We start from the raw sequence: 13,129 nt of genomic DNA on the forward strand, positions 1-13,129 counted from the left end.
CTTTGAGTTTGATGTCCTATCAATGGTAATGTTAACCTTGACCACGGGATCAAGGTTGTGCCGGCTTTCACACTTCCCAGTTTGCCACTATACAAATATCCTTTCTGTTCAAACTTTTGCCCCATTGGTGGGTCTTGCCTGTAATAATTATTGCTGTGGCATTCCAATGGTGATTTTCTCTTATTCCTTCAACATTTATTAACTGGAATTCTAAAAGGAAGAATTTTCCTCCATAAATTGATAATTTATTCACTAATTTACATTTGTAAGTATGAACTTATGAGTATTTATTTTATTCTATGTGTTACAATCCAATATCATGGTGATTTATTATTTACGGAAATTACTCCAGCTTTGGCCATTGGGAGCTCTTTCCGGTTGGCCCTGTGCCTGTTCAACATGTCCCCATCTTATCTGAGAAAGGCTTCACTTTCTGACACTACACAGTGCCCCAGGGTCATCTTATTTTCCCTGCCCTAGCCCTGGAATCAACTACTTCTTCAGGGAGCCCTGGTTCCTTTTATTCGAGAACAATATTTACATACCAAGTTCTGGGCTCCTACATGTGCTCGTTGCTACTAGAGTGTCGTTACTTCTAGATGTCATCAGACATATGTATATATACTAACCCGTGCACACCGACACATCTATATTTATTTCTGTATCTATCTGTATATATTTTTAAAAAATCACAATGGTACCTTTGATTCTGATCTAACACCACAAAGTTCATTCTAGGGTTTCCCTTTTCCTTACTCGTAACTTCTTTCTATGATGGTGAGAAGCTTGGCTCTCATTATCTACGATATGTTTACTTGTTTGTTCTACTCTAGTATATACATAAAATATCTTCAGAATTTCTAACCCATATCCCTGTGAGAAAAACATTTGATAACTGAGGTAGAATAGTTCTATACAGATCTTTTTGTCTTTAGACTTTCTGCATCTGGTGAAAATATTGTTTTCCTACGTTAGTAGTTAGTTCTTTTCTTCATCCTCCCCTTAGTACAGTCATGTTATTGTTAATTATTCATTCAATTTATTTAATAGATAAAGACCTATTCAGGTTATCTATTTCTTCTTGTGTAAGTTTTGGCAGCTTGCATCTTTCAAGGAATTGGTTCATTTCATCTAGGTTATCAAATTTCTGGGCATAGACTTGTTCACAGTATTCCTTCAATATCTTTTTAATTTCCACAGGATCAGTAGTGATATCCCCTCTTGAATTTCTGGTATAGGAATTTGTATCCTCTCTTTTTTTCTTAGTTACCTTTTCTAGAGGCTTATTAATTTTATTGATTTACAAAGAACCAGCTTTTGGTTGTTTTCATTTTCATTGATTTTTGCACTAATTCTTATTATTTCTTTTCTTCTGCTTCATTTGGATTCAGTTAGGCTTTTTTTTCTAGTTGACTAAGGTGGAAACTTAGATTATTGATTTTGGATCTTTCTTCTTTTCTAATATATACATTCAATGCTGTAAATCCCCCTCTAAGCACTGTTTTCTCTGCACCTCACAAATTCTAAGTTTTGTGTTTGCATTTTCAAAATATTTTTTGTATTTTCCTATCTTCTGTGACTCGTGTTATTTAGAAGTGTGTGTTTAATCTCCACATATTTTGAGATTTTCTAGTTATCTTTCTGTTATTGATTCCTAGTTTAATTCCATTGTGATCTGAGAGCAGACATTGTATGAGTCCTATCTTTTAAATGTGTTAAGTTGTGTTTTAAGTCCAGAATGTGATCTACATTGGAGAATATTCCATTTGAGCTTGAGAAAAATGTGTATTTGGCTGTTGTTGCATGAGGTAGTCTATAGATGTCAATTATATCCAGTTGATTGATGACGTTGTTGAAATCAACTATGTTCCTACTGATTTTCTGCCTGCTGGATCTGTTTCTGAGAGAGGGGTGTTGAAGTCTCCAACTATGACAGTGAATTCATCTATTTCTCCTTGTAATTCTATCGGTTTTGTCTCATGTAGTTTAATAGTCTGTTGTTAGGTGCATGTACATTAAGAATTGATATGTCTTCTTGGAGAATTGACCCCTTATCATAATATAATGTTCTTTTTTATCTCTGATTACTTTCCTTACTTTAAAGTCAGCTTTGTCTGAAGTTAATATGCTACTCCTGCTTTCTTTCAATTTTTGCTATCATGGTATATTCCCCCTGCTTTTTTTTTGGTGAGGAAGATTGGCCCTGGGCTAACATCTGTTGCTAATCTTCCTCTTTTTGCTTGATGAAGATTGTCACTGAGCTAATATCTGTGCCAATCTTCCTCTATTTTATGTGGGGTGGTGCCACAGCATAGCTTGATGTGTGGTGCTAGGTCTGTGCCTGGGATCCGAACCTGCCAACCCCGGGCCACTGAAGTGGAATGCATGAACTTAACCATTACGCCAAGGGGCCAGCCCCTAATCTCCATATATCTTTACATTTAAAATGGGTTTCTTGTAAACAAGACATAGTTGGGTCACGTTTTTCAATCCACTCTGACAGTCTATCTTTTATTTGGTATATTTAGACCATTGACATTCAACATGATTATTGATATAGTTGAATTAATATCTACCACATTTTTTACTGTATTCTATTTGTTGCTCTCGTTCTTTGTCCATGTTTTTGTCTTCTACTCTTTTTCTGCCTTTTGTGTTTTAATTGAGCATTTTATACGATTCTGTTTTCTCTGCTTTTTTAGCATATCAGTTATACTACTTTATTTTCAACCTTTTTTCAGTGGTTGCCCTAGAGATTGCAATATACATTTACAACCAATCCAAGTCCATTTTCAAATAACACCTTATAATAAAAAAAATCCTAATGTCTTCTTCCCAAAATTTGTATGATTGCTGTCATTAATTTAACTTATATATAATCATACATAAGCATATACAAATACGCATAATATATATAAGTATACATAATTGAATACATTGATGCTATTATTATTTTGAACAAACTGTTATATGTTAGGTCAGTTAAGAATAAAAAAATAAAAGTTCTTATTCTGCCTTCACTTATTCCTTCCTTGGTGCTCTTCATTTATTATGCAGATTCAAGTTTCTGACCTATATTATTTTCCTTCTCTAAAGAACTCCTTTTAACATTTCTGGCAAAGCAAGTCTACTGGCAGCAAAGTCCCTGAATTTTTGCTCGTCTGAGAAAATCTTTATTTCTCCTTAACTTTTGAAGGCTAATTTTTCAGGGTACAGAATTTAGGTTGGTGGAGTTTTCTAAAAAATATTTCACTCCATTCTCTTCTTGTTTGCACGGTTTCTGAGAAGATGGATTTAATTCTTATCTTTGTTCCTCCAGAGGTATGCTGTTCTTTTCTTCTGGCTTCTTTCAGGAGTTTTTCTTAACTTTGATGTTTGGAAATTTGAAAATGATATGCCTGGGTGTAGTTTTTGGGGGACATTTCTCCTGAGTGGTGTGCTCTGAGCTTCCTGGATCTGTGGTTTGGTGTCTGACATTAATTTGGGGGAAACTCTGAGTCGTTGTTGCTTCAAATATTTTTTCAGTTTCCTTCTCTCTTTCTTCTTTGTTATTCTTATTATGTGTACTTTACATCTTTTGTAGTTTTCCCCCAGTCCTTGGATATTCTGTTCTTTTTTTTTTTTTTTTGGTCATTTTTCTCTTGCTTTTCTGTTTTTGAAAATTTTATTGTATATCCTCTAGTTCAGAGGTTCTTTCCTCAACTGTGTCCAATCTATTAATAAGCCTATATAGGCATTCTTTATTTCTATTACAGCTTTTTTATCTCTAGCATTTCTTTTTTGTTTTTCCTTAGCATCTCCATCTCTCTGTTTATATTGCCAATCTGTTTTTGTTTTCCATCTCTTTTAACCATTGAAGCCCTTAGCATATTAATCGTGGTTTTTTCAAATTCTCAGTCTGATAATTCCAACACCCCTGCCATGTCTAATTCTGACGCAGCTCTGTCTCTACAAATTGTGTTTTTGACCTTTTGGTATGCCTTGTAATTTTTTCTTGATAGCTGGACATGATGTACCGGGCAGAAGGAACGGCTGTAAACAGGCCTTTAGTAACGTGGTTTGAAGTGTGTGGGAGGGGAGTGTTCTGCAGTTCTGTGATTACGTCTCAGTCTTTTAGTGAGTCTGTTCCTCTGGACTGTGAACTTCACAAGTGTTTCTCAGTTTTTTTCTCCCCACTTAGGTGACACATGGGGACAGGTTGCCTTGAGTGGGCTAGAGTTGAGTACTTCCCTTCCCCAGGTCAGTTAGGGTCTGATAAAACCCCAGCAGCTCAGGCTTTTGTTAATTAGTGTCTCCTGCTGGCTGGCTTATTTAAGAAGAACAGAGTGCTCTGGCATATTTCAGAATGGTTCCTTTTCCCCTTCCTCTGCCAGAAGCAGGAGGAGATTTTTCTGTGGTATTTACTGTGGGAATCTTGTTGAGCTCCTAGAGGCAAATTTCACATATAGGGCAGGAGGAGGGGGTGGAGGGCTACAATCAGGTCCCCTTGGAGTTTATTACTCTGAGACTTGTCCACACTGAAACCCAGCAATTCATCAGTTACAGTTCAGGTTTTCAACCCTGGCACTTGTTCCCACAGTGGATTCAACTTGTCAGTCTCGGCTCTGGTAAGTTGTTATTCTCTGTCTTCCCCTGTCTGACTCTCCAATCTTGGGGCAGCAGCTTGCCCTGTGTGTTCTCCTCTCTTAGGGATCCAAGAAGAGTTGTTATTTTTCAGTCTGTTCAGCTTTTTAATTGTTGTTATGATGGAGTGGCAACTTCCAAGCTCCTTACATGAGGAACTAGAAACAGAGTCTGATTTCTAAAAAAAAGTTTACTTACAATTAAAGTACTCTTTGTGCAGCACAGTTCTATGGGTTGACAAATATATGATACACAACAGTTCCATCACCACGCAAAAATTCTCTGTGCTGCCCCATTGTAGTCAACACAAACCTCCCTCCCTTGCAACTAATGATCTGTTTCTATCCTTAAAGCTCCGCCTTGTCATATAAAGGAAATCATACAATATGTAGCCTTTTGGATCTGGCTTCTTTTACTTAGCAAAATGCGTTTAGGAGTCATCCATGTTGTCATGTGAACCAATAATTTTCTCCTTTTTGTTGCTGAGTAGTATTCCATTGATATGGTTCACTGTAACTTGTTTTTCCATTCTCAGATTTAAGGGCATCTGAATTATTTCCAGATTTTGGCAATTACGTATAAAGCTGTAATACACATTCATGTACAGAATTTCTGAGTGAACACAAGTTTTCATTTTCTTCAGTAAAATACCCAGGAGTTGAGGTACTGAGTCATATGGCAAATGTCTGTTTAACTTTATCTGAAACCACCAAACTGCTTCCCAAAGTTGCTGTACCATTCTGCTTTCCCATCAGCAGTGTATGAGAGTTCCAATTGCTTTGCACCCTCACCAGCACTTGGTATTTTTGCTTTTTTCTCCTATAATTTTAGCCATTTTGAAACCACAACTGGCATGTAGTAGTGTCCCATTGGTTTTAATTTGTATTACCCGAATGACTAATAATGTTGAGTTCTTGAGCAAATATTTCTTAAATTACTTTTTGAGCTGGTTGGTAAGTAGAGGTGTTACTGGATCAAACACGGGTCCCTTCTTGGGAGTTAAATCAAACTGCACTAGAATTAGTTGTCCCACAAAGAAGAAATTTTATTTGTAGCATGCAGCAAAGAAAATGGAGACCATAGGGAATATTTTCACAAAGCTATAGCTCCCCAAGTACAGGGAGGTGGGTATCTTTATTTGGGGTAGGGAATGAATATTCAAAGGGGGAAGTTTCATCATCACGTGTAGAGGTGGGCATAAGCTTGCACGTGCATGGTTGAAATCATGCTTTATATATATCGCATGATCTAAAATAGCTTCTCCGCTCCTCCCAGAGGAGAGGAATTTACAATATTAATGAGGGCAGGTTATTTTAGGACCACTCTCTGCCTATCTGTGTAGGTGTTAGTCTTGTGGTTGTGGCCTGGGCTGGGCTGGTGCATTTCAGAGTGACTGGTTCCAGGGTGGTTGTCACTTAGAACTTCTTCCTGGAACATAGCTAAAAACCACGTAAGGTCAAGGCCCCAAGGTGTTAGATAAAGGAATACCTGCACCTTACAAGAAGACAAGAGAATTGGGTCAAATAAAAAAATCAGAGTTTAGGCAGAATAAGAGAAGCAGATTGGGGTCCATTTCTGCTGACAGAGGGAGAGTTTGACAGTTCCCTGCAAGAGTTGGGGCATGGAAGGGAGAAACTGAGGGATTTTTTTTGCTTGTGTGTGTGGGAGCAGTTGAAATACTAGGTGAAAGTAATGTGGGTTTCCAGCCCAGATAACCAAGTCTCAGTTTTTCTCCTCAGACCCCATACAGAACCTGACACAACTCTGGTGCCATGTAATAGGTAGAAACACTGAAATCATTGGGAAGCTGCACCCTAGACACAGAAAATGACAATCTTTTGAGGGGTCCATTATCAGAGCCTACAGTACAGGTCCTCCATTGGTTGCTGGAACCTGGGAGAGTAACCCAGGGTGACCGTCACTCTGATTTTCTTGATAGAGAAATTGAAAAAGGTGAATTTGTTTTTAACTACTGAGAGAGGCATTACATTTTTAAAATATTCCTCTTCTAAGACCGAGTGCTTCTGGAAATACTGCATTAATTAGCATGGGAAGTGTGATCTTAACTGACCCTACCCTGCCACTCCCCAGCCCCTCCCACTAAATCTCTGCATGCTGGATCTGATGTCATGCTCAGTGCCTGGAGTCAGAAATGGGAAAGCTGGGGAATCAGAGACCTCTGTGATTTCTGTCTCCCTACTGAGCCCACAGGACTGAGCCCTAGAGAGGGAGAGGCTATAAAAACCAACCAACAAAATACTTAGACTTTTAACCAATGACATCTTGGCATAAATCGTGCTGCTTCATATTCTAGCAGACAACAGCGCAACAGGAGTTGTGGAGAGGCTCAAACTCTCTAACTCTGTGTGGAATGTCGTGGGACCCTGGGACAATGAAGACAGAAAGCAAAGCCGTGCATACCTCCGATATTGTGCACCTTCAGGCCAGCAGAACCTGCCACCAAGCATGGCAGTGCTACTGTCCCAGAGAGTGAGCGACTTTCTCACGGAGCTGGCCACTAGCCAGCCCTTGAGATGCACAGTGGGGAACCATCCACTCCAGGAGCACGTGCAAGACATCCTGGGGCTCCCAGAAACAAGTGAGGAGTCCGGGGTTTGTCAGTGAGGTCCTGCGGTGAGGCAGCTATCAGCTCAATGTCATCCTAATATCACCTCTTGAAGCCACAGCTGATGAGGCCTGGTGAAGCTGGATTACACACGAGTTACTCTCTACTGGTAGAGACATCATCTTCTCATCAGGGAGCTTGATTAGAAATATGTGTGTTAAATTAATTTTAAAAGCCATGCTCAGGAATTAATTGGCTGAGGAACACTTTGAAAGTTTCCACCTTATATAAAAAGTAAAATGAAAAAAAATCCAACGTCCTCATTTATGGACTTCGTCTACAGCTCAGTGGCCCTCCAGTTTCCATGGCGGATGTGTTTCTGTAACTCTGATCCTTATAAGGAAAGCTTTTTGCTCTTTCTGTAACAGCATCATCTTTCTCTCTGGGGTATTGTCATAAAGTTGTTATGTAGGTCATGTGACCTCACACAATTTTCGTTGTCCAGGACAAAATATGGTCCAATGTCTTCATTGCAGAATGAGTCAGAAAATAAAGCTGGCGTTAGTCATGTGTAATTGCAGGGAGCAGAAAAATGACTGGCAACATGAATATCAGCGGCATGAATGTTTTGTTTTTACTTTTCCAATCTGAACTCATCCCAGTGATAGAGCTGTAACAAAAGCCCCAGATCCAAATACTCGTGTGTCAGGAAGAAGAACGCCTTCCCCGCTGCTTTTCTAATAATGCGTGTCAGCCGCCAGGATTGCAGTTTGCAAGAGGCCTTTCTCAGAAGGCTGCTTCCACAAGCTGATCCTCTGGGTTCACAAGACGCAGCTGTTGATCTTTTCTGACCACGCCCCCCCCACGCCCCCTCCCATCCTCTCCCTCTATCAATATCCACAGAAAAGAGGGGCCTGTTCCTCAACTGGCTGCAGGAGCTGAAGGCTCTGGGGTCGGAATGTATTGGGGAAAATCGATTGCTCTACTTAAAAACTGATTCATCCTAAGAACACGTCTCCTATTTGTTGCACAGGGTCTCATGGTGCCTGGCCCTCTGAGGAATATAATTTCAATCCGGTAGAATGAACCCTAGTGATAATTGTTTCCATCCTGTGACTTCTTCTCTTTTATAAAGCAACCATAATGGTTCAAGTTTCCATACCTGGGACATTAGCAAAGGCAAAACTTCACTATCTGCAAGATTTAACATTGAAAGTACTGGTTCCAAGTTTCCACAAGTAATGGAAGAATGATTAAAAGATAGAAAAATATTCATAGCAAAATATCAGCAATAATAACAGCAATGGTTAAAGTTTCTTCAATGTTAATCAGTGCCAATGTATTCATTGTCATTCACAGCCCTTAATATCTTAAACTCAACCTACCTGTTCATCCTTCTATCTCCATCGTATTCCACTCCGCCTGCTACACTCTCCACCTCCAGGGTTCTGGCCACTGGACTACTCATCTCTCTCCTCACTACTCAATATTTTCTGGATTTCATACCTTGATTATGCCGCCTTCTTGCCCTTCGCTTTTCTTTTTTTTTTTTATCTGCTTGTTAAAATATTTTTTATATATCAAGAACCATTTTTCACAATGGTGAAATATTTACCAAGGCAGTAAGAGTGATTTTCTCTCTCCTAGTTGACTCATTTTGTTTATACTTCTAGTTTATTATTTATTACTCTTTTCTTTATATTAGAGTTTCTTACTGTAGTAGACAATGTTTCCCAGTATCTATTCTCACTTTTTCCCTCAGTATTAGAACCTCTCATTTTTTAGCAACCTAGGAGCAGCTTTTTAGCTGCTTTGTGGCTAAGATTTGTCAAAGGGAAACGAGAGAATTGATGTATGAGAGATCCAGAAAATGTCATAAAAGGAAGGAAGTTTGCCCCTTTTTTTCCCTTTCATTCTTGTTGTTCACAATATAGATGCAATGGCTGGAACAGGAGTAGCTGTGTTGGGCTATGAGGAGAAAAGAGCCTGTGATCTTAATTATCATTAGACTCCCATAGTTATATTGCATTACTTATACTTAGTGAGAAGGTAGTAAATTTGTATCTTACTTGAGCCTTTGTTATTTTGTGTTTTCTGTTTTTTGAATTGAAATCTGATCCTAACAGTTACACGTTTGTAGAAGTGTCTCTTCCACTAGACTGTGAGAACTGAGGAGGAGGTTTTATGTCTTATTTTACAACTATCTCAAGCCACTTCTCAGCAAGTAGGACGGTGTGTAACATACATCAATTGCCAAAAAATGTTTTAAAATAATATGTGTATAGAATTTAATCAAGGTAAAATGTACTCCCTGATATTTTCTCATTACAAGGCAAGTCACAAAATGATGGACAATCAAACAGTACATGAAAGCAGTGACTATTCAGAACAGAAGTCACATGAAGAATGCGCTAAAGAAGTGGAATTGCGGCCCACACATATTACAGTAGACGTATACTGAAGAGAGTCCAGTCGCCAGCACAGTTCTTGTCACTGCATCAGGAGTACTTAAGGCTATTTTTAAAGAGACTTAATGGATTACTGAGGTGCATGTGCTTGTTTATTCTATTAATATAAATTATGGAGTATCTACTATTGTCAAGTGCCACAACAGTTGGTAGAGATAGAATGGTAAACAATCAGGTGTGACCTTGCCCTCATGTACAGTGTAATGAGTGAGATTTTTATTGATTGAAAATTCTTATAGAATAAATATAAATTATTCATATAATTTATAGCATATAATTTGTGATGAATATTCATTAAATTAATGTAACTTATATATGCCTATAATTTATAGTTTGTAACTATAACAAGTGCAGTGAAAGAAGGATGTCCATTCTATTAGAGCACTAGAGATAGAGTTGAAAGACTGAAGAGAGAGAGATGGGCAGGTGGGGTAGAAAGCAGATGAGAATGAATATATGAATGCAGGGCAACTGGCTTCTTTTTTAATTGTGAGAAGGCTTGAAAATAGTCATTGTGGAGAATAGGAGAGTGAGCTCATGATAGAAATGTTCCTCCTTGCAGTTCTGAGCGCCGTTTGAAGCCAGCATTCATGAATTTGTTGTGGAGCCAGTCTTCCACCACGTGTGATTTTCTCCACCAGCTCTTGGCTTCATTGACACAGCCACAAAGAAATTATATAGATATGTCCAACTAGGGTTGCAGTTTTGCCCAATGGCTATGACAAGCAGACATACAGATCAGTAAATTAGGTTATTGGCAAGAATTTATTCAAATGATCACCAAAGAGATCTCAGCTACATAAAATAAAAGGGTGCGTATGGAAGTTTGGAAAAAAGTAGACAGGTCAGTGGACTGGAAGTCCTAATGAGATCAAGGAATGGCTGCGATTTGAGTAGTTGAACATGGCAGGAATGTCAGGTGGATGGAGTGGGTGGTGACCTGTTGGGAAGACAGGAGATTGGGTGAGGGAGCAGGACGCTTGAATTTGTGATTTTAGAGCACTGACAGATGAGAGCCAGGCTATGTCCATGATTGTTGGAGGCAAAGGAGGAGGAGAGACAGTCATTGGGTAAGAACCAGGCTGACATGAGCATCCAGGACACTGAGTGGGTAGCCCATGCTGATGTTAATGCCACTGAAGACAAGAGAATGTGAGAGTGCAGAGGCAGATGTAAAACCAGCCACCTTACTCTACCGTGAATGAAGGAGACAGACCAGAGGTTGGTAAATGATCACTACAGGGATGAGAGAGGGACAGAACATCAGAGGGGAAATTATGGTTTTTTAAAAAAAATTCTAACCCTAAAATTCTAAATGTCCTAGAATGAACAACTAGAAACTTGATGTCTACCAAATACTCTTATACTTCTAAATAAGCTTATATGAAATAGCTATCATAAATAACAAGTAACAAAGGGATCCCCTGAAAATTATCCTGTAAATTGCAATGATGATCGTAATCAGAAGCACTGATTATAATTCTCCCCAGGGTCAGGAGTTGGAAATGAATTAAACCACTGAAGGTTTTATAATTTTTATTTTTCTCAAACAGTCCTTTTTAATCTAGGCTGGTTTGTAAATACAAGTACTGTCGTTCTGCTGATTAAAACTTCTGTGACCCACCAAGGCTTCCCCCAACCCTCTGAGGCCATAGCAGTGAGGAGCTCTGTATGAGCTTTCGATCTCTTCCATCCTTCTTGCTGCTCTTACCCTCTAGTTATTTCTGTTTCTTCTTTGCTTCTGCTCCAAACATCAACCTGGTGGGAAGAATTCGGCTCTGGTTTGGGGGTGGAGGGAAGGCTGAGACTCATCCCCTGGCCCAGGCTCCCTGGTGCAGAGGGAAAAGCTGAGCTCCTGTCCAGTCACAAGTGCGACAAAGACACTTCACATGGGACTATGTGGTCCTAAGTGCACTGACTGATTGTGGATGGCCTGAAATTTTCTGTTTGACTTTCACAAAACCAGATCTTTTGTATGTTGTACATTGATCCTCCTGACTGCCTTCAGAGGCAGGGTCAGCCTCTTAACCAGGCACGCTCCTGCTTCCATCTGTTACAAACAGGACTTTCCCCTTTAAAAGGAGAGAGTTTTCTCAACAGTTAGTCTTGTTAATGACCACAGTTAAATCATAGGGATAGAACGTTAATAGAATCTCCCTATAATTTCTGAAAACTGAGTTTATTCCCAAACAACGATGTATTACTCCCACCAGATTTTAACTATCAGATTCATTTAGCTATTGTGTCTGAGAAGAACAGTGCTGTGAATTGTACTTACAAATATGTGAATAAGTAAATAAAGTGTATTAATATTTTATTAACAAAATAAGAAATAATAAAATAGAAATTAAAAAAACCTTCTGTGGCAGACTTTGTGTTACAAGATAAGACTTTTGGCTGGGAAAAGCAATAGGCTGGCTGAGAAGAGGAAGATTTGGAGATATAATAAAACAGGGGTGAATATTTGTTGCATATATTTTTCGTTTATCATTTGACTTTTAATATTTTTATGACATTTTTGGTGAGGAGATTTTTTACTAAGTCCGTCTTTTTCTTTATTCCTTCTTCCATAGTTTTCCTTCTTGAAAAGTCCTTGTGAAAGTGGACCTGTTCTACAGTACTCATTCTACCTACACACAATTCGCATAGACCCTGCCCCAGCCTGAAGCCTGGTTGGCAGCAGCCTGAATTACTGTGTCATATGTGGCCACAGCTGGGTTGGCGGGGATGCGCACCAGACTAGCAGAAGGGCCAAATTTGGCTGGCTCATGACCTAGGCTAGGGGAAACATTAGCCCCCTTTGACCTGGAACAGCCCCCCTGACCCTTAGTCACTAACTGAGCATGCTCTCACTCTCAAAAGCACCCTGCTTTACATGAGAAATGATGTCACCCTCTGGATTAGTGTGACTGTGCTCAAAAAATATGTCGTATTACCCCTTTCTAGAAATATGAAACAGAAGCTCACAGAGTTTTTGCAGGTTATTTGCAGAAACTTGAGCTAATAGTTATGTTGCATATGGAGAAAGCCCACTAAAATTATTTGGGATTAGACCTACCAGGAAGCTGGTCTAGAAAGAAGGAAAAACAGCAGATGCATAGACAGAACCAGGCTAAGAATTTGTCTAACCCCTAAAGGGAGAGACTTAAGACACAGAGCCTGATTTTTTAGTTTCCAATTATTTTCCTTGTGAGGACCAGCTAAATTTCGTTCCATCTTCATGGATGTATGTGCAGATTTCCATCATACACCAGACCATGATGCTGCTTTTTGATACAGGCTGATTGGATTCTTCCCCTGTATACAAGTCTTACATGGAAAAGTGCCCGCTCCATCCGAAAAGTGTCAGATATGTTCTCCTACAATTTGTATACCTTTTTTAATTTTACTTTTCAAAATACTTTCCTTAAACTTTGTGGCATTTGTTTTCTTGCACCTTGTGAGGAATGATCTCTGCTTGATCATTCCATAT

Source organism: Equus caballus, chromosome 8, assembly GCF_041296265.1.
Source record: "Equus caballus isolate H_3958 breed thoroughbred chromosome 8, TB-T2T, whole genome shotgun sequence".
Lineage (NCBI taxonomy): Eukaryota > Metazoa > Chordata > Mammalia > Perissodactyla > Equidae > Equus > Equus caballus.